This window comes from Pteronotus mesoamericanus, unplaced genomic scaffold (assembly GCF_021234165.1).
Source record: "Pteronotus mesoamericanus isolate MK-2021 breed Mesoamerican mustached bat unplaced genomic scaffold, CSHL_Meso_final contig_68, whole genome shotgun sequence".
NCBI classification, from domain to species: Eukaryota; Metazoa; Chordata; class Mammalia; order Chiroptera; family Mormoopidae; genus Pteronotus; species Pteronotus mesoamericanus.
Window position 1 is genome coordinate 29,963,757 of NW_026555234.1, and position 24,770 is coordinate 29,988,526.

The 24,770-nt window shown below is 41.7% G+C and overlaps 1 protein-coding gene across 1 annotated transcript in view; it reads right to left on the minus strand.

Moving 5' to 3' along the window:
• TEC (tec protein tyrosine kinase) overlaps positions 1-23,703 on the minus strand; it is a 108,657-nt gene extending 84,954 nt beyond the window's left edge. The window contains exon 1 of the mRNA XM_054582145.1: positions 23,645-23,703. The gene's annotated coding sequence lies outside the window, so the exon portion shown is untranslated. The remainder of the gene's footprint in view (positions 1-23,644) is intronic.
• Positions 23,704-24,770: the final 1,067 nt, after the last annotated feature.

Consider the following 24,770-nt stretch of genomic DNA (forward strand, 5'->3'; position numbering starts at 1 on the left):
CACGTGGGCATATAGAGAAAATAAAATTGTTCTTGAGTTGATAACTATTGAGGCTGAGTGATGGGTACAGGCGTTCATTAAACTATGCTATTTTTCTTTAGGCTTGAAATTTTCCATAACAAAAGTTTTAAAATATGTTTAAGGGTTTTCGCTTAAATGGTTTTCCATATCTCTGTCATCCACCACTTTGGAACTAGTAAGAAAGAGAATAGAAAAAGGTGAATGGAGGAAGACAGGGAGGGAGGGGGGAATAAGAAAACCAAAGCAGACAAGTAAAAGTAAGAGAAAAGGTGGGCAAGCTCTTCTTTATACTAATGTCTTCCTCAAAGTTGTCATTACCACCCTACCTAGCTCATCATGAAAGCTCTTCCAATGATTCCTTGAGTCAACTGAGCCACAAAATAATGTGATGTGATACTATCGCTTGAACAAACAGAAAGATGGGTCTCTAGCAACCAAAAATAAAACCACAGTCTACGGAACACTTGCCCTTTTTGTAACTCCTCCCTTCCTTTTATTTCTTTTCCTCTTCCCTGTTCAAATTTCATGAACATTTGCTTTTCAAGTTTACAGCATGATAAAAGGAAAATTCTGGACAGGTCACCAAAGTAGCAAAGCATAGTGGGCAGTCAGGTAAAGTGCATATATTCAAATTGCAGTCTTCTAATAAAAGAATCATTAAAAAGATGACCGAAGGTAACCATCACAACTGAAATGACAGCGACATTGCAACAGGAAGGCAAATTTGACAAGAGAAATAGCTACCCCTACTTCTAAGCTTGTGGAGCTCAGTTACTGCAGAATTTCCCAAACTGAAATGCCACCTGTTACATACCTGCCCTCGAGAAGGAAAAGCAATTAATAAAAATACTACTTCCATAGGAAACATTCTCACAAGTCACTTTTAACAAATGAAAACTATAAACTACATTCAAAAAGCATCATGGCTATAAGCCATGATCTAACTACTGTTTGGAAAACATTCAGTGACCTTTTCCCTATGTCCCATCTCTAGTGAAGTAAACTGACAATGCACCTTCCTATTCTTTGCTCTACCCGTCATTGTCATTGTCTGGCCCATTTATGATATGCAGTGCTCCTGTCTGTAAAAATACAAGCAAATTCTTTAACACTGCCCCATTAAGAGACAGGGCCTACGTCTCCTCCCCTTGAATGTGAGTGGGCTTTTCACACCTTTGACTAATACAGTATGGCAGAAGGAATATTATGTGACCTCTGAGCCTAGGTCAGAAAAGGTCAGGTAGCTCCTGCCTAGTTCTTTTGGACTCTCGCTCCGTCAACAGTCCCTCTTAGAACCCAGCTATCACAGTGAGAGATGCTCCCACCACATGGAAAAGCCACACACAGGTGTTCTGGCAGAGAATTCCAGCTGAGCCCAGCCTTCAGATAGCTCCAGACTAGGGCCAGACATGTAAGCGAGAAAACTTTCAGACGATTCCAGCCACAAGTTGTCGGAGTCACTCTCAGCTATCAAGACTTTTAAGGGCACAGACATTGTGGAGTAGATACCTTGTGCTGTCTAATTTTTAACTCAAAGATCCCTTGGGCGTGATAAAACAGCGGTTGTTGTTGTGTGCCTTTAAGTTGAGGGTGGCTTGTTACATAGCAACAGATAACTGGAACATATACTATATCATTCTTTTCTATGCTTGTCTTTTTTTATATAAAGACTTCTTCGAATTAAATTGATTAGGGTGACGTGGTTTCATAGGAATATATAGGTTTCTCATGTATATTTCCATGACACATCATCTGTCTGCTGCACTGCGTGCCCACCACCCAAAGTCAGGTCATCTTCTGTCACCTTATATTGGGCCCCCTTTACCCTTTACTACCCTCTGCCCCCTTCCCTCTGGTAACCACCATACTGTTGTCTGTGTCTATGAGTTTCAGTTTCACATCCCACATATGCATGAAATCATATGGTTCTTAGCCTTTTCTAACTGACTTATTTCACTTAGCATGATATCGCCAAGGTCCATCCCTGTTGTCACAAATGGCAATATATCATCTTCCCCTATGCCTGAGTAGCATTCCATTGTATATTTGTACCACATCTTCTTTATCCAATCATTTAACCAAGGACACTTTGGTTCTTTCCATGTTTTCATGAATAATGCTGCAATGAACATAGGAGTGCATTTATCTTTCAGAATAAATGTTTTCAAATTTTGGGGGTACATACCAAGAAGAGGAATTGCTGAGTCATATGGTAACTCTATTCTTAATTTTTTGAGAAACCGCCATACTGTTTTCCATAGTGGCTGTACCAGTTTACATTCCCACCACATCAACAGTGAACAACGGTTCCTTTTTCTCCACAGCCTCTCCAACACTTGGTTCCTTTTTTCTCCACAGCCTCTCCAACACTTGCTCTTACTTGTCTTGTTGATGATAGCCATTCTAACAGGTATGAGGTGGTATCGCATTGTAGTTTTGATTTGCATTTCCCTAATAGCTAATGAAGTGGAGCATCTTTTCATATATTCATTAGCCATCAGTACATCTTAGGAGAAGCGTCTATTCAAGTCCTGTCCATTTTTTAATTTTTAATTGGGTTGTTTGTTTTTATGGTGTTGAGTTATATGAGTTCTTTATGTATTTTGTCTATTAACCCCTTGTTGGAACTACTGTTTGCAAATATCCTCTACCATTCGGTTGGCTGCCTTTTTGATTTGCTGGCAGTTTCTCTAGCCAGAGCAATCAGGCAAGAGAAAGAACTAAAAGGCATTCAAATTGGGAATGAAGAAGTAAAAGTGTCAGTTTTGCAGATGACATGATTCTTTACATAAAAACCCTAAAGACACCACCAAAAAACTATTAGAAACAATAAACAAATACAGTAAAGTTGCAAGATACCAAATCAATGTACAAAAATACACTGTTTTCCTACATACTAACAATGACATTTCAGGGAAAAAATGGAAAAGAAAATTCCTTTTGCAATTACAATAAAAGGAATGAATTTAACGAAGGATGTGAAGGACCTATAAACTGAAAACTACAAAGCATTATTAAAAGAGATTCCAAAAGACACAATGACATGAGAAGAAATTCCATGTTCATGGATTAGAAGAGCCAGCATAGTTAACATGCCCATATTACTCAAAGCAATTTATAGATTTAATGCAATCCCCATCAACTTGCCAATGACATTTTTCAAAGAAATAGAACCAAAAAATCATCAGATTTGTACAGAGCCACAAAAGACCCCAAATAGCCAAAGCAATCCTCAGGAAAAGGAGTGAAGCCAGAGGTATCATACTCCCTGACTTCAAATTATATTCAATACTACAGAGCAACAATAATCAAAACAGAATGGTATTGGCAGGAAAACAGGCACACAAACCAATGGAACAGAACTGAGAACTCAGAAATAAAACCATGTGTATATGGGCAAATAATTTTTGATAAAGGAGCCAAAAACATACAATGGAGAAAAGAAAGCCTTCTGAATAAGTGGTGCTGGGAAAATTGGAAAGTCGCATTCAAAAGAATGAAACTAGACCGCAGTTTGTCCCCATGTATAAAAATTAGTTCAAAATGGATTAAAAACCCAAATATAACACCTGAAACAATAAATTACAAAGAAGAAAACATAGGTACTAAACTTATGGACCTGGGTCGTAGAGAATATTTTATGAATTTGACCCCAAAGGCAAGGGAAGTAAAGGCAAAAATAAATGAATGGGGGCTATATCAAACTAAAAAAGCTTCTATATCATTCTTTTTTTAAAAAATCATTTATTTATTTTTAGAGAGGAGGAAAGAGGGAGGAATACAGGTAGAGGAACATTGATGTGTGACAGACACATCAATCAGTTGCCTCTTGCACGCCCCCAGCTGGGGACCTGGCCCACAACCCAGGCATGTGTTCTGACTGGGAATTGAACCAGCAGCCTTTCGCTTCACAGGCTGGCACTCAATCCAATGAGCCACCCCAGCCATGGCTATACTGTATCATTCTTGACCATCCTGTTCTCATTTCTTTCATCTCTAATCCCTATCAATCTTCTTTTTTCACTTAAATGTCTCCTCTTCTTCACTCACCCATTTTTTCACCATTTTCAGTCCAATGTTTGGACAAAATGAAAAGAGAATTGGGGGTAATGGGGTTACTTTTTTGGAGTGACAGATATCTCCTGGAATTAAATAGTTGTGACGGCTGCGCGAGGCTATAAATAGACTAAAAACTACTTCATTGTACCCTTTAAAATAGTTCAAATGGTGAGTTTTATGTCACCTAAATTTATTTTCAATAAAAGAAATTTAAGAAAAAAAATACATGTACAACACATAAAAAAAATATACGGATGAGAATTAAAAGCAAAAATAGAAACCAGAAAACAAAAGGCAGAAAAAACTGGAACAAAAATGTATGTAAGGATCAGTTCTCACATCAGCCCAAAAGGCAGAAACTAAATCTGGTCAAAAATTCACCTTGATTATTCCACCAGAGACACAGGCCCCACTGGGCACTGACGCTTGCGTCTCTCTCTCTCTCTCTCTCTCCCCCCAACAAATGTGATTCTCACTTCACAATTTGAATTGCACAAATAGACACATATTTAAAAGGAGTAAAAGAGCAAAGCAAATTCAAAGCAATTGACCAAACATCTTCGAAGGCTGTCGAGACCCCCCGAGACAGGGCGCTGCGTTTTTCCCACCATCCTTACCCGCTATACAGAACACGCACCCCAGAGGGCTGACAAATAGAGTTACTCACATACCACCAACTGCACGCCTGGACTTACACAAAAATACCTTTTAAATTACCACGTATTTAATAAGTGTGCTTCATATTACACTTAAAACTGAAGTTACACTGGCTGAAACGGCATAAAAAGCAAAATTTCTATCACTCGTCTGAATGCATGCCTAACGTCCTGAACGACGTCAGCCAATCATCCTAATGTCTGCTAGTCAATGCAGACATGGTTATTACCTGCATCGCTGGGTGCAACTGGTGCTTTATATTGATCACAATGTCGAGTCATACTGGTGTAAGAACCTGGGCGAGGAAGTGGCACATTAATTCATATTTTCTTCTTAGCTCTCTGCTCAGGACCTGCCCAACTTGCTCTCCATATCAAAATCTAAGAAACTGAATTTACCAGTTTCACCATCATAAGAAACACTGAGCACCACCTACAGAGCATAATAATTCCCCAGAGGTATCTCCTCCACAACAGTAGCTGAGTGAGCCGAATGCAGAGGCACTCGACCTGCCCAGTGTGACAACAGAACTCATGTATGTCCCAACCCTGGCTGAGGGCTGAAACTGTTCTAATAGTGGATATACACTTTATTCCAAAATGAGAAATAAAACATAGAATACAACTACCTCTGAAGTAGGTAATATACAGACTACTCTATTTTAAATTCTCAGTCCCCTCCTCTCTTCCCATTTCAAACATTTCTGGTCTGCAGTTTCCCCCTGTCCTCGGTGCACCTGATACCCCTCTACTGGATCATTTCCTTCAGCACCGTAGCATCATTCACATTCCCATCCCCCTGACCTACACTCACTTCCAAATGCCATGTCACTTGTGTTTCCCTTCACAGCACAAGTTCTTGAAAAGTGGAATTAGAGTTGTTGCCTCTACTTCTCATCACATGCTTTCCTCCAACCACACCAGTTGGGCTTCTAGCTCCTGCAATCTACTACGACTGCATTTGTCAAGGTCACCAAGAACCTCCCCATGACCAAACCCAGTGATGACTTCTCAGTTCTTATCCTACTTGACCTCCCGGCAATGTTTAACACAACTGACCATTCCCTCTTTGAAATGCTTAACTTTTCTTGGTTTTCTGTGACACCAAAGTTTCCTGGACTTTTTCTCCCGTCTTAGAGGCTGTATATTATCTTCTCCCTTTGCTGGCTTCTATTTTTCTGCTTTACTCCTAAACACTGCTGTGTACCAAGGCCCATTGTGGGTTTGTTTTGCTTCTTCATTTATACATTCTTCTCAGGGGTGGCCTCTTCCCCTTCCATGGCTTGAAATACCATCCACAGGTTGATAGCTCTGAAATCTACATCTTCAGCCCTGTCTCCAAGAACCTCAGATTTATATATCCAACTGCAAACCTAACATCTCTATTTGAATGTCTAACAGGCTAAAATAGAATTCTAGATACTCTCCTAAAACTTGCCCTTTACCTAGTCTTTGCCATCTGACTAAATGGTCTCACCACCTCTCCACCTGCTCAGCCAAAATTTTAAGTTATCTTTGATTCATTCCTCTCTTTCATACCTCAAATCTAATCCATCAGCACACTCTTTGAAATGCACCTCCAAAATATCCTAAACCTTAATATTCCAGTCTCTACTTCATTCTATTCCCATTAGCACAATAGTTTGAGTGCACTAAGGGCCCTGATTTTTCACACCTCCCTGTATCTTTTCACATCTCTCTTTATTCCTGCCCTTTAGCAATGCCCTCCTACACTAACTGTGGGTGTACAGTGTAAGCTGCTTTGACCAATGGGACACAGCAGTAGCTTGACACAGGATAAGACTTCAAAATCTTTTGCTTGTTCCTACTTCCTCTCTTACTTCTTTGTGATCAGCATGAGAATATGACCAGGCTAGCCTAAAAGGGGGATATAACATAAATACAGAGGAGAGCAGATTTGTCTTAGCCATCTCAGCTGAGGCCATCCTAGACAGTCAACAGCCAGCTGGTCCCCTAAACACATCAGAGAACCTGGACGACATTACAGAGCCCACAGCTGATTACAGATACATGGGCAAGACCAATCACAATCAGCTGAGCCTCACCCAGGTCAGCAGAACTATCCAAATGTCCCTTCAACTCATGAACAAACATAAATCATTATTTCTGTATGCCACTGAGTTTATGGGGATGTTTGTTACTTGGCATTACTGGGGTAATTAACAGATACAGCCACCATCATCCCTTGTCAGGACTATTAAAATATCCTCCTAATAGGTCTCACTATTTCTTTCCTTATCTTCTTTTTTTTAAGGATTTTATTTATTTATTTCTAGAGGGGAAGGGAAGGAGAAAGAGAAGGAGAGAAACATCAATGTGTGGTTGCCTCTCATGTGCCCTCCATGGGGGACCCAGCCCACAATCTAGCTAGGCACATTCCCCAACTAGGAATCAAACCAGCAACCCCTTGCTTCGCAGGCCAGCACTCAATCCACTGAGCCACACCACCCAGAGCTCCTTAACTTCTTATAATCTTTTCCTCATTCATCAGTCAACACAAACTTATAAAAACATAAATCATTTCATGTCCTAAGTCCTGCTTAAACCCTCCAGTGGTTTCCCTGCTCTTAGACAAAAACCAAGTCTTTGTAACGTAGCCTGCCACCTACTTGTCCAAGCACATCTAGTACCACTCTCCCATTGGTCCACTATGACCCAACCACATCAGCTTTCTTCCTGTCCTTCAAACACAGCAAATTCATGGCATGATGTGGTCACTGCACATGATGTTCTCTCTACCTAGAAAATCATTACTTCGCCTGGTCTTTCTAGCTCGCTCTCTAACCACAACTTCTTGTAACTCAAATTTCAGCTTAACTAGCACTTTCACAAAAAGGCCTTCCGTTGATTACCCAATCTAAATAGACCTGTGTAGGGAAAAGGGAACCCTCATTCGCTGCTGGTGGGAATGTAAACGGGTACAGCCACTAAGGAAAACAGCATGGCGATGCCTCAAAAAATTAATAATAGAGTTACCATGTGACCCAGCAATTCTTTTTGGTATCTACCCCAAAAATTTGAAAACATTTATTCACAAATATATATGCACCTAACATGTTTACTGCAGCATTATCTGTGGTGGCCAAGACATGGAAACAACAGAAGTGTCCTCGGCAGATTATTGGATAAGCAAGATGTGATGTGTGTATATATAAACACTCATCAGCCATAAGAAAAGATGAAATACTGCCATTTGCAACAACATGGATGGATCTTAAGAATATCATGCTAAGTGAAATAAGAGAGACAGAAAAAGTTAGGAACTATATGATTTCGCTCACATATAGGATATAAAACTGAAAGCAACAAATGAACAAACAAGAAAAACAACAAACAAAAACTCATAGATGCAGACAATAGTACAGTGGTTACCAGAGGGAAGGGAGCGGGGGTGGGGAGCGGCAAGTAGTAAAAGGTAAAGGGGGCCAAATACAAAGGGACAGAAGATGATCTGACTTCGGGTGCTGGGCACACAGTGCAATGTACAGATCATGTATCATGGAAATGTACACTTGAAACCTATATAATTTTATTAAACAATGTTACCCCAATAAACTGAATCTAAATAGACAGCCAGCCACTCTCAGATTCCTATTTTAATTCTTTGCATGATATTTATTACTACATGACATTTTAATTCTTGATTTTATTCTATTACATGCTCTCTCTATTGACTATAAATTCCACACAAGCAGGAATCTCATCTGTGTATTCACCCCTGGATCCTCAGCTCCTAAAACAATTTCTCCCCATAGCAGGTGTTCATTAAATATTCGATGAATGACGCCTGACTTATAGACTAAATCAACAGTCCCCAACATTTTTGGCACCAAGGACTGGGTTTGTGGGAGACAATTTTTCCATGGATGGGATGGGGGAGACAGTAGGCTGAGCTCAGGCGGTAATGCAGGTAGAGCTTTGTTTGGTTGCCTGCTGCTCACCTCCTGCTGCGCAGCCTGGTTCCTAACTAGCCACAGACACAGACCAGCACTGGTCTGCGGGCAGGGCCGGGGGCGGGGGCGGGGGGCATTGGGGACCCCTGGAATAAATGAATGATCAGATACCTTCTGAGATCAGGTTTTTCCAAAGGAGAAGGAGTTAGGCAAGTTGAAATGGCAAGGGAGAAAAGTCAGACTAATTTGGAGAGGGAAGTCGAGAAGCAGAGTAAATATTTCTGTTATAAAATGAAATTAAAAGCCTGAACTCTGAAAACTGCTGAGCATGGAAGCTCTGCTCAGCCCCTTCCTAGCTGTGTAAGCACAAACATGCCACTCACATCTCCAAGCCTGTCTCCTCATCTTTAAGATGGGGTAATAATTACTTCTTCATAGAGCTGCTGTCAAAATTAAATAAGAAAATATATATAAAATGCTTAGCATGAACTCTAGTACTCACTCAACGTTAATGATGACAAGGATGGTGGTGGAGGTGACACTTAAGTCAATCCTGCTAATATTGATTAAATTGGCATAATCTATAGTATCTTACTCAAGCTGTTTACTGAATTTTTTTTTTTATTATTCAGGCATTTCAAATTGTCCCTTCTCACCAAAGTGGAATGTGCATAGGACCTAGAACCAAATGAGCTGTGGTTCTGGCTCTGATCTGCCCCTAATTAGCTGGGCGACCTTGGGCAAGTCACCAGCTTCCCAGACCGGAAAGTTACTTTGTCATCAGCTCTGTATATGCCAAAGGCAGGAGGTACAAGAAACATTCTTTGAAGAGGTAAAGGTACTAATGTAACACAGAGACACTGAAGGCAGACAGACCCAGAGCCAGGCAGGCAGGCAATCACTCCATTCCATTCCAGAGCAAACACAGGAATATCTAAACACTTTAAATCAAGGTTTCCCAAACTGTTTCTCAGAACCTGCCAAATGATACCAGATTGTAACCTCATAAAGGCAGGGACACTGGCTGATTTTACTCTGCCAGACCCATGGTCATCACAGTGCCCAAAACATACTATCATAAGATGCACTTACCACATGCTTGCTGAATCAATGATCAAATATATTCAGAGAAAGCCGGGTTAAGCAACGTCAAACTGGTTTCTTGTGTGCATTTCTGAGGCTTTAATATATGAATACAGACTCTGTGAATCATAAAGAATGCAGCATTTCCCAAACTTAATTGATCACAGAAATCTTTCTATTTCCCTGGAACCTTATTAACATCTCCTGGAGTTGTCGTATTCTATAAAACAATTTGAGAACTATCTTAAGCTTACATAATTTAAGTCATTTTTACCATGATGAAATTAAGTTATCTTACTCGTTATGCATAAGATAATTAAAAGGCCAACTAATTCGATTCTTATCTAGTAGGCAGCTGTCTTCTCCCAGCACCCTACACTTTCAAATCTCCCATCTCCAGGCACGGCCTCAATCTCTCCTATCTCCTAAGCAGCTGGTGTCTTGCCTGGTTTCTCCACTCTGCTCCCTGCCCCCTCATAACCAGTCTGCTCTTCAAATCCTCACCCTTCTTCCACTTCCCATTCTCCCTACTTCAGTAGTCTTATTATTAACTTTCTTAAACTGCTCTAATTACTACCCTTCTCCCTTTATCATCAACCCAACAAAGTTTCAGTCTTGTCATTTACAATATCACCCCACCTCTGAAAACGTTTCAAAGTACTCCTTCTCCCTTTTATCCTTTTAAAGTCTGTTTCTTCTTTTTGCATTCTCCACACCGAGCCCTCCTTAGGTTCATTCCTTAATTTTAAGTAACTATAATCATGTCATATCCCATCTGGGTTTCCTCTTCCCTTCCTACCACTATTTCCAGATGCTCGAGCAAGTAAACACATGAACATTTTCCTATCTCCGTGCCTTTGCTTGAGTTGTTCTCTCTGCCTGGAAGAGCGCCTGTTGAAATCCTATTCACTTTCTAAGGTGCTGATCACAGGTTATCTCTTTTCAAAGTGCCCCTTATTTTCCATTCCTACCACAATCAACTCGTCCCTTTAACTACCCACCAGGCAACTGCACAACTTACCTCAGACATATAAAGTTAGTCATATGGATGCAGAGATTGTAGAGTTGAGAGAGTAGACTACGAACCAGGTAAGTCTATCAGGGACAATGACCAAGAGGTTGGTGGCAAAAGGTGAAACCAGGAAAGTATTTGCATGAACGGCTTGAACTCTAAAGGGGGAAGGGTTTTGCATTACTTGCAGGCAGAACAGGGAAGCCAGGAGAAGGGCCGAGAGAGCTGCGGAGCAGGGAGTGTTATTCCCTGAGGAGGCTGGGGGGTGTGGCAGAGTTGATCCGCAATGGAACAACGCCCTCAGAGGCCCCCGGAAGGATTTGGAAGGAAGCCAGCAGAAGCATGGAAGTTCAGAATCATAGGAAAGTTGAGAGCACATAAGAAGACAGCTGATCAGAAAGGCCGGGTGCCAAGAAACAGGGGATTAGACGCAAAGCCTTGGCCAAAGCTGGTCGAGATCCCAGATGGTGTCAGAGGCCAGATGAGTTAGGCGTTCAGCAGTTTTTGATCAGCATTCAAAAGTAGGTCGATGCGTAATTTTTCTAATGTCTATGAAGAACAGATTTCTCTAGTGGTCACGGCATAGTCCTGATCCTTGTGTGGGGGCTGTGCCATGATGGTAAGGGTGGGGGGAGTGGTGAGGAGGGGTTGGGTGTGGAATCTCCTTTCACTAGAGCAGGACTCACAGCCCAAAAAGAGAGGAAGCGAGTCAAACACGAACGGTCCACAGGGACCTAAGGCCTTTAGGCACAGTGCAGGCAAAAGCAGGCACCAAGGCCCAAGAAGGAGTAAGGCTCACCCAAAAGTAGATAGAGAAGGGTGATGTACAATCCAACACAGAAATAGTCATCTACTGAAAAGTCTGTGTATTAGGCAAGCTCTTTCCTTGCAAATACTATAACTAGACTGAAGCAGGCAACAACAAAGAGAATGTACAAGCTCACATGACAGAGAAGTCCTGGAATGCTTCGGGCACATCTCAATCCTGGGGTTCAGATGATGCTGTCTGGGCTCTCACTACCACATGCTGGCCTCATTCATTCTCTCCTTCAAACAGCCTCCTGCAAGCAGCAGGGAAATATGGCCACCAGGAGCTCCAGGTTACATCACTCCAGCAGCAAAAAAGATCCCAGTGGAAAAGAATGCCTGGAGCAGAAAAGGAGCCTGACTGAGTGAGCCTGGGTTACGCGCTAACCTCAGAACCAATCACTTGGTCAGGTTGGAAGCACTTCCCAGATCGGCCAAAGCTGAGTCACAAGACACCCCTCAGGTTATCGTATGCCCCACCCAAATCACATGAACTGGGATGGAGAAGTTCCCTAAAGGAAGGAGTCTGAGCAAATAATAACCCCACGGTAGTGTGGTCACTTGTCAGTCAGGTTCCAGATACCAAAAGAGAAGCCTAGTCCTGCTATTTAAAATACAAAAGGACTTTGAAGACTGACAGAACTGGTTTTAAATTTCAACTTTGACACTAGCTGTATGACCTCAGGTGAATTACTTAATTGCTCAGTGCCTCAGTTTCCTCCTTATAAAATGGGGATAATATAGTACCTACCTCCTAGAGACGTCTGGAAAGATTAAATGAAATAATGCACATAAATTGCTAGGCATAATGCTTGACACAAAGTGATCAATAAGTGGTAGCTATTATTAGTATTAATAACAATAATGACAATTATTTTTATTCAGAACAAGGGTACCATGTGAAGGGTGACTCAGTAAAAGAGAGCCATGTCAGCATTTGGATAAATCAGCCCTGGGTGAAGTTTCACTAAGGGCAACTGAGAATATAGTACAAGGGCCTGGGTGAACACCGAGATACAAATCAATAAATGCAGTAAGCACCTATTGTATGGCAGGAAGGAGGGATACAATTATGAATAAGACATATGGCTCCAAGGTAAACTACCATGAAGAGTGACTATAGCTTTATGACATGACTGGCGTGGGGGGTGGGGGACAGGAGGTTGACTAAAGCTGCTTCATTGCTTTCAAGCTCAGGCTGCGGGCCCTGGGAAGGTGCTGAGAGTACAAGAGAACAATGCCTAGGCCCAACTGTCCAACTGCTGGAATGTTAGAAAGAGACGGGCTCCAATCACCCCCCCCCCCCAAAAAATGCCTTTGCATGAATTAGGACAAAGTATCTCTTCCTTTAAAAATGTTACTTCCATCTTCAAAAAAACTGCCACAGTAAATAAACAGAGCTACTAGATGTACAACAAGAATGACATCCCCGAGTTTTGCAGTGCACATGGGTACATGGTAGCTCTGGGCAGAGGCAGGGAAAATGAGATGGAGGTTAAGAGGAGTTAGGAGTGGTGATGGAGTATCTGGGAGTCACTGGGCTTTTGGAAACAGAGAATAACCTTTTTTTTCCAAATTATATGAGAACGTTTACTTAGAAAGCCCGAGAGGTAGAAAGAAGTGAGCAAGCTGGGCTACGTGGGCTCGGGAAACAAATTACAAGAGCCTTGGAGCTTAGGAGAAGGAAAGCAGAAGTACCACGCCTGGCGGAAAGAAGGAGAAAAGGCAAGGACTTGCTTGGGGGCGGGCGGGGGGGGGGGGCACCAAGAGAAAATAACAACTTTTGCTGCAGAGTTGCACTGTTCACTTACAGTGAACATGGTAGCCACTTACCACAAATAGCTACTGGGCTTGAAGTGTGATAAGTGCAATGGAGGAACTAAAGTTTTATTTCATTTTAATTAATTTTAATTTAAAATGTAAAAATGAAATAATACACTTTTCCACTAACCATGAGTTTATTGTTTGGTAGGACTACATTTCATGTTATCCACTGCCCTGCATGTGACATTATACTGCATTGCACTGTATTGTATTGTTCATATCCTGAGTTGCTTCTGATAGCTCATTAGTAATTTGATTATATGAAATTATAATATTTTTATATACTGGATTATAAAAAAAGATTAAAATTAATTTTACCTGCTGCATTTTGCCTTTTTAATGTGGCTACTAGAAATTTATAAATTATATATCTGACACATACAATATTTCTGTTTGATGGTGCTGCTATGAAGACAATTTAGATCAAGACAGTTAAGGGGCTTGGAGTCATACCCAACAGAATAGTTGCTTTTGTTTTCTTTGAAGCAGACCTTCACACTTTCTTCTAAGTGGTCCAACTCTGTTTACCAGGAGGGAACATTAGAGAGGGAAAGGAGTCTAGCTCGGTGCATATAGCTCAGTAGAGCTCGAAGAGTACACTCTGGAGACCAACAGTGTTGTTCTGGACTCTGGCTCCACTACTTAACCAAATCTCCCTAAATCTCCCTGTGCTGCAGGCTCTTCCACAGAGCTCGGCACATCTTCTGTGCTCCGTAAACAGTGACTACTGAGGGGAGGGAAGCATTATTTGGGAATAAGGGTGGTGCAAATAAATGGCCTCCCTGTTGGCCCTGGTATAAGAGGACACACCCTGTCTATATGCCTCTCAGCGTTCATCTTTCTAGACTGAAGAGTTGCATGAGGGTATTTTACTCGACTTTCTGTGCCACTGATAAATATCGTTGCTTTTCACTAAGTATCTTGATGAAGCTATCTTAGACACAGAAATACCAGTGGGCTAAGATGGCATTTCTGAATTATCAGCTTTTTGTTATTCCAAGTCATACACTTAGTGAATATCCTCAGTTAAGAGTTTACAATATCTGAATCTCCTTCTTGAATAAAAAACTGGATGCCCGTCTGAATGTACAAATGGATTCATTTTCTCTAAATGCCTTCTTTACCACTTTCCTGTCATTCTGCAGGGACCTGAGACCAGGAGTTCGACTTTTTAGTGTACCGGGAGGTTCACGTAGACTGGGAGTTTACAATGTGTACTCCCTGTTTTATATTGTTTATTTTTTTTTAAATAATAACTATACTAGTTTACTAACATTTATATCCTGAAAAAGGTCTGTCTATGCCTACCCTCTGTTCTGTCTTTGCTCCTTGCCACGCCTGATTTGTAAAACATTTCTCCCAACCTTCCACGCTTTGTGGACAGTCTTTTCAAAACCACTTTGAAAATCAGTTTATCCCTAGCCTCCATAATTACCTAATACTCTTTTTAAACTTTAGTAAATTTGTCAAACATGATTCCCCTTTACAAAGAAGTAGCAAAATTTAAATTTTTGTGGGAAAAATAAGGATGCGTATTATACATGGGTAGTACTAATTCCTTATCTATAAATGTTTTTAATTCTTTTCCTTATGCTTATGTGTTAAAAGTGTAACTCTAGAAAGCAATAACAATATCAATATGCAAAATAATACCCTGGAATACGATAATCGGTTTTGTTTCTAAATATTAATAAGTCAAAAATTGAATTAAAACAAAAGATTTTTTTTCCTGAAAGATTGGTGCCAAAAATGTGGGTGCACATTATACATGGGAACGTATTATACATGGCAAAATATGGTACGTTTGCTTAAAAACGGTTAAATCCATTTTCCCAATACATACACACTCATGCAGAATTTATTTTTGATCCCGTTTGTTCCACAAAGCCCAGAATGAATTCCATAGATACTACCTTAAGTTTACCTTTTGATTCTTAGCAAGCCATTTTCCTCTATGAAGCTCACTTTTTTCATCTATAAGATGTGCATAATATTTCAGAAGCCCTTTGCCAAACAGAGCAAGCCATCTCATTATTCATGAATGTGTAAAAAACACTCTGAGAAAAGCTCAAAGTCCTTTATAAGCATTAAGCCATGAATCTTTCTGAAGTGAACTCTTAATTATGTGTCATTATTCTGTGTTTAATAGATGCGAAACCTGAGGCATGGGAACACAATACCAGCTCATAGTTGACTTAGAAATCTAACATTAGACAGAAAGATGTCAGGGGGAAAATTTGAATAGGAATTCACTCTGCTCTAGTTCCTTATCAAGAAATTACATTAATGTTGCAGTGGCTGGTGTGGCTCAGTGGACTGAATACCAACCTGCAAACCAAAGGATCGCCAGTTCGCTTCCCAGTCAGGGCACATGCCTGGGTTGCAGGCCAGGTCCCCAGTTGGGGGCAAGCAAAAGGCAACCACACATTGATGTTTCTCTCCCTCTCCTTCCCCCTCTTCCCCCAGCCCCCACTAAAAATAAATAAATAAAACCTTAAAAAAAAAAGAAATTACATTAATGCAAAATTCCCTAACATTGCTGGGATGTCTTGCCCCTTTCACATCCTTATGCAGTGAAGGAATGCGGAAATGGGGGGGAGGGCTGGGGTTCCCTAAGGACCTATAATGCCCTCCTCCCCACTTACAGGAAGGTTCATGAACACCAGACAAGGTACTGAGGTCGAATATAGTTTCACAGATAACATAACAACCTCTTCACCTTTTGTTACTAATCCCTGGACACTTTTCCTACCAAACATCCAACAAAATGAAATAAGGCTCTAGACATTATCAACAAGAATGCAACCTCTGCTAACAGACCTGTCATGTGACCCTGGCTTCATTATCTGACCTATTTGCAACTAGGAAAGTAACATGGCCTCCACAGCTCCAACTAAAAGCTTGTGTCTTCACACAAGAAATACTGTTGACCTAATAGGTAAAAAAAAAAAAAAAAAGAGCATAATAGAAACACACAACTTTACACAGCTAGTGAGCTTTTTCAAATTCTTATTTTGTGACCTTGTGACAAAGATCAACAGAAGCTAGAAATCCTTAATCCTAGCGTGGTACTTTGAAATATACCCCAAGGAAATAATCCCCAAAAAGGAAATAAAGAGTATAGTAACACTACTTACTAAAAACAAAGTTAGGGTGTGGGGAACAACCCTGAATGTCCAACAATTAGTAAGTGGTTCAAAACACTGCTGCCTATTAACATGACAGACTATCGCCTAGCTATTAACAAATGATAACCATTCCTACAAGAAAAAGCCTGTATGAAATAATGTTATCCAAAGAACATTATGCTTGGACTCATTTTAATTCATAAAGTAATGACATATATATATATTTATATATATATATATATTTTTATATATATATATAAAATAGAATTTGGAGTTACATAAACAGTGGCACACAATGCTCCTTATTTAATTATTTTCTAGAAAGTTGCTAAAGATTTTTGAAAAGTCAAACAATGATAGAGATGACTGAGAGGAGGCTCACCAAGATTCTCTCTGCAATGGTTTTGATGTCATTTTAATTTCTTCTATGTAAGCTTCCATGTTGCTTATATTTTTAACAGTAAAGACATAAAACTACAAAACAACATCTTTTTAATGATGGCAGGGAAAGTCCAAAGAGTTCACTGAGAACCAGAGAATCACAGTTGCTTCTAGAGATCTATCCTCGGTTTGGGGAAGACAGGATGATGGGTCACCAGCCTCTGAGCCCCAAAACCTTTTTCAGCTACAACTCCAGAATCTGTGAACTAGGATTCTTTAGTGCAATGCTTCTAGAACTGGTTTAAATATGTGACACTTTAACCAGCTGACAATCCTTTAAAAATTTTAAAAGCATTCATTTCTAACAGCATTCATAACTCAGTTAAATTGTATTTCTGTCTCTCTACATGGTTAAAGGATCAAGCATTTTTATCACTCAAAGCAAGAGAATAAGAAAGCCAACTGTCTTGTATGAAACAAATAATCCCAGTGGTAAAAAATTACCTTTATTGCATGCTTAAGCTATATTTGCAGGAAAATAAACTCTAAAATCACTCCTCTGTAGGAAAAAAAGCCACAGTCTCATTTTTGTGGTGATTATGTGACAATCCCACCAGTGGTGGTCGAAACAAAATATTGGGGAGAATACACGAGGATGTGAGTGTTTCTAAGGAAGTACTAACAGAATGACACTGTTAGACCTCTACTCAAGGTAAAGAGAAGTTAAGTTTTTTCCTGTTAAATCAGGCTAGACCTGCACAGCATTTAAAGATAAAGGGAGTGGGGTGTTTGACAGGGATTCTACATTATAAGTATCTCATAGTATAAGACAATTTAAAGTATGTCACTTTGATACAATGTAGCTAATTACTTCAAAAACTTTTAAACTTAAAAAATAAACGACATATCATTCCAAAAGGAAATATGTATATATTGCTGAAATCCAAAGAGGTCTTCCTCCTTTAAAAACATAAAACTCACCAGAGTATACAAAGCAATCAGCATACCTTCCCTCTGTCCTCCAAAAGCCACTCTCCTTAGCCATAAAAACCAAGACAATCACAACACTATGCTAAGAACTATATGGATGGAAAAATATAGTAATAATAGTATTTGTTGTCTTTTCAAGAATGTTTTCAATGAAGAATATTTCCAAATAATAAGGAACAATATTAAATTGAGTGCTCTATGCTTCAGTCTACACAGTCAAAGTAAAGTGGAAGTCTAATGAAGAATTTAGGCACTTCCGTCCAAGAGGGAGGCATAGGTAGATACGCTTTGCTTCCTTGCATAACCAAAAGAAGGACAATAATAAATTTAAAAACAAAAAACAACCAGAACTGCCAGAAAATCAAACTGTATGGAAGTCTGACAACTGAGGAATTAAAGTAGAAACATGCATCCAGACCAGTAGGAGGGGCAGAAACGGGCAGCCAGGGCAGAGAGGATGCCCAGCAGGGTGGCAGCTGGAGAACCAGGTGGGTGAGGGAGCGGCTAGCAGACAGGGCAGTCTCACATCCACATGTGGATAAGCCACGAGGTACAACTGGGGAGCAAGACAGACAATACAACCCAGGGTTCCAGTGTGGGGAAACTAAAGCTTCAAAACCCCTGGCTGTAAAAGTCTGTGTGGGTTGCAGTGGCAGGAGAAACTCCCAGCCTCACAGGAGTTTGTTGGAGAGACCCACAGGGTCCTAGAACGTACACAAACCCACCCACCCAATAATCAGCACCAGAGGGTCCAATTTGCTTGTGGGTAGAGGGAAAAGTGATTCAAAGTCTGGTGAGAGCCAAGCCAGTGGCACTGTTCCCTGTCTAATCCCTCCCCCAGGTACAGCACCGTAACTGCAGCAAAGTGGGTTGCCCCGCCCTGGCAAATACCTAAGGTTCTGCCTCTTAGAACATAACAGGCGCTGAGACAAAGAAATATGGCCCAAATGAAAGAACAGAATAAAGCTCCAAAAATAGAACTATCGAGGAAGAAATTGCCGACCTATCAGATGCAGAGTTCAAAACACTGGTAAGCAGGATGCTCACAGAAATGATTGAATATGGATGCAAAGTAGAGGAAAAAGTGAAGGCTATGCAAAGTGAAGTAATGAAAAATATACAGGGAACCAACAGTGAAGGAAAGGTAACTGGGACTCAAATCAACGATTTGGAACAAAAGGAAGAAATAAACATTCAACCAGAACAGAATGAAGAAACAAGAATTCAAAAAAACGAGAAGAGGCTTAGGAACCTCTGGGACAACTTTAAACGTTCCAACATCTGAATCATAGGGGTGCCAGAAGGAGAGGAGGAAGAGTAAGAAACTGAAAACTTATTTGAAAAAATAATGAAAGAGAACTTCCCCAATCTGGTGAAGGAAATAGACTTCCAGGAAGTTCAAGAAGCTCAGAGAGTCCCAAAGAGATTGGACTCAAGGAAAAACACCCCAAGACACATCCTAATTAAATTACCCAAGATTAAAGATAAGGAGAGAATCTTAAAAGCAGCAAGAGAAAAGGAGTTCCTGTAAGGAATTCCCATAAGATTATCAGATGATTTCTCAAAAGAAACCTTACAGGCAAGAAGGGGCTGGAAAGAAGTATTCAAAGTCATGAAAAACAAGGACCTACATCCAAGATTACTCTATCCAGCAAAGCTCTTGCTTAGAATAGAAGGGCAGATAAAATGCTTCCCAGATAAGGGCAAATTAAAGGAGTTCATCATCAACAAGCCCTTATTGCATGAAATGTTAAAGGGACTTATATAAGAAGAAGAAGATCAAAAACTACGAAGAGTAAAATGACAACAAACTCACCACTATCAACAACTGAACCTAAAAAACAAAACAAACTAAGCAAATAAGTAGAACAGGAACAGAATCACAAAAATGGAGATTACATAGAGGGTTATCAGCAGTGAGGGGGAGGGGCAGAATGGGGGAAAAGGTTCAGGGAACAGGAAGCATAATTGGTAGGTACAAAATAGGCAGAGGGTAGTTAAGAACAGTATAGGAAATGGAGAAGCCCAAGAACTTATACGTATGACCCACAGACTTGAACTAAGCGGGGGGCGATGCTGGTGGGAAGGGAAGGTGCAGGGCACAGAGGGATAAAGGGGAGAAAAAGAATGGGACAACTGTAATAGCATAATCAATAAAATATACTTAAAAAAAGAACTTGGGTTCTATTGAGTACAACTTGAATAATTATGACCAAATATCTTTTTTCCTCTACTGACAAGTATCCACAATTATCTGAATTATCTGGAAGATTTATTCAGTGCACTAAGTATTTATCAAGCACTCTGCTCTTCCCTAGGATCCCCAATTTGCAATCCAGCTGAGAAAACAAAAATAACTTAGGTGAAGCACTTAGCACATGAGAGGAAAACTACACTGCATGGAGAGAGAAGTTGCAATGGCTTCAAAGATTTTATATAGAAAAGGAAGGATGCCTATGGAAAGGTGGAAAAAAGAGGCGCACTGCGGGTATACCCATCGACCAAGCTTTTTTTCATAATGGTACCTAGCGGGTTCTAGCTGAGTACGTGTCTTCTAACCATCTCATCCTTCACTGTCACCCTCCAGACAGCAAGTCACTATTGCACCTACTGCCCTGTAACAACTGCCAGCATTGATGCTTCCTGTATTTCCAATGCATAGCCGCCATCATGGGAGTAGGGCAGAACAATACTCTTCCGACTTCGATGGAAGTTGACCTGTCATCATTCCTCTGTGTGTAAGCATAAAGTCATGTTGAAGTTATCAAGCTACTAGGAATGAATGCTGAAAGGTCACCATGCCTTAAGGAAGCCAGAGGCATGACTCAACTGGTAAAACAGGGCTGGGAAAGTTGTGATGATCCATGAGAAGCAACGTAGGTCAATCACCCTAGCCAGAAACAGGAACTTGGAGCACATTCCAAGAAGGGCATGAGCTCTGAAACAGGAAGAGAAGACGGTACTGCTGGTAAGGCAATTATGGGATAAACTGGTCTCAAGAAGTAAACAGTGATAACTTCCATTGATGCCACATGGTCACCAATGACACCATGCTCACCTTTAAGATTAAAATATTACACTTACAGGAGCTGGGCTTCATTTAGAGGTAAGAGAGTCAGAGGCCATGGTGACAGAATGAGTCCTAGACAAAGAGAATTTGAGAAATAGTAGCAAGGGCCCTATGACCAGTAAGCTAGATCTTATCTAAGCTAGGGCTAGAGAGAGGCTTTCCCATGGCAAATGTGATCCATTGGGAGTGGATGCTTAGAATGGTAAAGGAAGGAATCTGAGGGCCAAGCTGGGCTCAGTGAGAGAATATGCCCAGACTGGTCAAAAAATGTTTATTATTGGTAAAGGCAGGGAAGATGGCAGCACAGTGCCATGGCTGGACCATGCTACCCTGTCAGTAGAGGTTAGTTAAGAAATATTCCCCTAAACAAAAGAAAACATAATTTGCTAGACCACAGTAGCTGTGGTCATCTGAGCTTTGAGTTCTGAGTAGTCAAACATAGTGGTAAAGTTAATGGTTATAATCCAAGCCAAGGAAGGACTGGCTGAGCTAGGGCAGAGACAGTAAGTCAAGGCCAGAAGGAGGCAAGTTTACAGGTAGAGGAGAAGACTAAGCCCCTCTCCAGTGGGGTTCTTTCCACCAAAGCGAGTCTCATGATACAATCACATGCTACAGGGTAATTTTACAATTGCTAGTGACCATGGGCCAATTTCACTCCTTCCTAACAGACTTGAATTGCCCAATTTATGACGCTAATCCAACCTAGGCAGGTAGCTCCTGAGGTAGCTGATCTGTGTACAACTTCAGTTACTCTACTTTGCCTGTATAGCACGGGTAAGAGAAGAACATAGTAAGGGCTCTGAAACAACTGACTGCTGTCAGCAGATATTTGCTGAGCATTCATTGGGAACCCAGCACCAGGCTTAAGAGTCAATACTCTTGTCAACCATGTGGACCAAGTCCCCCTGCCCTGTCCAATAAGGTGATTCTCTCTAGGGGTGGCAATTGAGGAAGTGGGTAGAGTGGATGTCAAGAAGTTAGAAGAGCTGAGGCAGGAAGGGGAGGCACCAACTTCATCAACCCAGGGGGAACCTGTAGGCTCAGGTGTGCTTGGAGGCCTAAGGCCCGGGCTCCCAGCACTCTGGACACCCACAGGAAGGTAGGGAGACCAACAATTCCTTCCCAAGCATAAAAGGGGCCAGACACTGCCCACGGCCTCTCCAACCACCCTGTCAAGGCCCAACTTCAGGGAGCGTTGGGTCACCATCCTCTGAGCTTTACTGTGATTTGCTAAAGCATGGCCCCTGCTGGTGACTACCTAGCAGTTGAGAAAACATGATGACTATTCTGCGCTTGACACAGAATAAGTAGGTAAGCATCAGGTTGAAAGTGCTAGAGCATACATTCATATTCTATAGTCTTTCCTCTTTGGGAAAATGTAAAATTTTAGTTCAAGGACCTACATGGAGCAAAAGGTGTTGCCAACTAGAGCACAGCACTGATTTATATGTGTTTATAACACTTACCCTATACAGTTCTACAAACCAAAATGCACACAGCCTTGTGATAACCAAAATCATTACCAGAAACAGTGCAGTAAACATGGTGAGTTGGCAAGAGTAGTGATATACTGAGCAGATTAATTGGAGTATGGGGAAAGTATAGGTCTTCCCTAGACACTGAAAATATAACTAAACTAAAAAATACTTTCAAATACCTAATGAAAAAATTACACACACTTTTCTTTTCTCCATATAAATCATAACATTCCATACTACATACTATGTGTTTCTTACCAACTAAGGAGCTGCCAATGTCCCAAATTAACGTGTTAATCCTGAACTTATTTGGGAAGCCCACTGGTTTGTCAGGGTTTTTTCCTCCTCCTCAGCTCTTTAGGGGAGAATCATCTGGAAGAGGGGAAATGCTCAGAATTTCCTAAGAGGAAAAATGGGCACTCACTGGAAAAATACACGGTATATGCTCCAAACGCTTAACTAGTTTGTTTAACCTTCAAACCCACTTAGCCACCAACCATCCTGTTGTTCCAAGATCACATTGAGATCAACCCTTCTAACCAAATATGCCAGTTTCCACCTAATGACTATAGATGAGAGTGTTTTCAAACCTAAATTTAGGATCTGAGGAAAAGTGCACATTCCTGGGTCAAGGGCCTAGTTTTTCCCTACATGCATTCACAGAACCCATTTTTAAGATCCAAATACAATTTTCCAGATTTTAAACCCTCCCCCAAAAAGTGAGCTGGGTGGGGTGAGGCACTAGGACACGTGAAGCTGTGGAATGTCTACGGGGATTCTGCCAACTTTCATTCAAGCCTACGCTGCGACCCAAAGCAGAGAGGAGGATTCTACCCTGCCCCGCAGCTGGAAAGGGAACCCAACGCTGAACTTGCTCTGCAGCAGCCTCGGCCCGGAGACCTAAAGGGAAAGGGGCGGGTGCTCCTCAGAGAGGCCAGAGCCCACCTTCCGGACCACTGGTACGCGCACCTGTCCTTTCTTTCTTTCCTGACCGAAGGGGACAGGGTCGCTCATGGGGATGGTGCGCCCGCGCTCACGGAGGATTTTCTCTTTGCGCACGAGGCGGAGCAGAGAAAATCCTTCCTCGTACCACGAGAGTTGTCCCTGGTCAGTCTCTGAACACGTGAAGGCGACCTCTCACTGCGCCCATCCCGATCCCAACCCTTCCCAGCCAAAGTACCGAAGTCCCCGGGGCACCGCTGCGGGCCACCGCACGCTTACCTGGCTCGAGCGCGCCGGCTGCGCGGTGCCTAGACGACTGAAGTCCGGCCTGGGCGGTGGAGTCCGGAGCTCGGCGCTCGCCAGCCCCGCCCCCATCACCCCGCCTCGCTGGGTCCTCGCTCCGCCTCCTCTTACTAGCCGGCGGAGACCGGTTCTCCGAGCCACCGCAGGTTTGGCCGGAGTGGGTCAGAGCGGAGCTCAGCTCCCACAGCCCTGCAGAAGTTTCAAGGGGAGACCGCGGAGCGTCCCTGCGTTCCCGGACGCGATGCTGGGCGCCCCTAGGCCAGAGCTTCCTACTCAGGAGAGCCCCTCTGGGAGGGCTCGGACATCCCCCGGTTGAAGAAGCCCGAGCAGTGCCACCTGTGGGTGACAGGGGACTGTCGGATTTAGGGACCGCAACTCGTCTTCCGTTAAGTGGTGGGGGGCCAGGCAAATAGCACAGTGCAGTGGAGCGAAGCAATGAGTTTTACCGAAAGGGTAAGTCTTTACACTGTCGAACCTCAGCAGATCTGGTAAAGGATCATGTGTACTCATATTAAAGTATTAATATTAACACTCCGCTTATTGAAGAGTAAAAAGAACAGTATGCAGGGTGGGCAAAAGTAAGTTCACAATCGTTCATTTGGAAAATAATACAATAATTAATAAATAATAATGCAAGAATAAACTGCTTCATGTACTCACAACTGTAAATCTACTTTTGCCCCACTGTAAGATTTACAATGTGCCAAGCACTGTTCTAGGCACTTTACATGTTTTAACATGTTTATTAAAGTATATGTTATCAGAATCCCTCATTTTCACTGGTGGCAAAACCGAGGCATAGAGAAGGTAACCAGCCTAATGTCACCCAACTAGTAAATTTAAAAGCTGTGTTTCAAATCCAGGTAGTTCTCTCCTGGAATCTGCGCCCTAAACCACTATCCTGATTCCAAAATTTGAGTGCCCACCTTGTCCCATGAACGGTAACCATGTTACAGGCTTAGGGAACACAAGACAGGGTTCTGGCCCCCAGGGGTTTTATGTTAGTGTAAGAAGAAAGAGAATTCATAATCAATAAGCAAAGTAAAAATGAAACTATTGCATGTGTGAAAAGTGTCTCGACTAGAATAAAGCAGGGTGATGG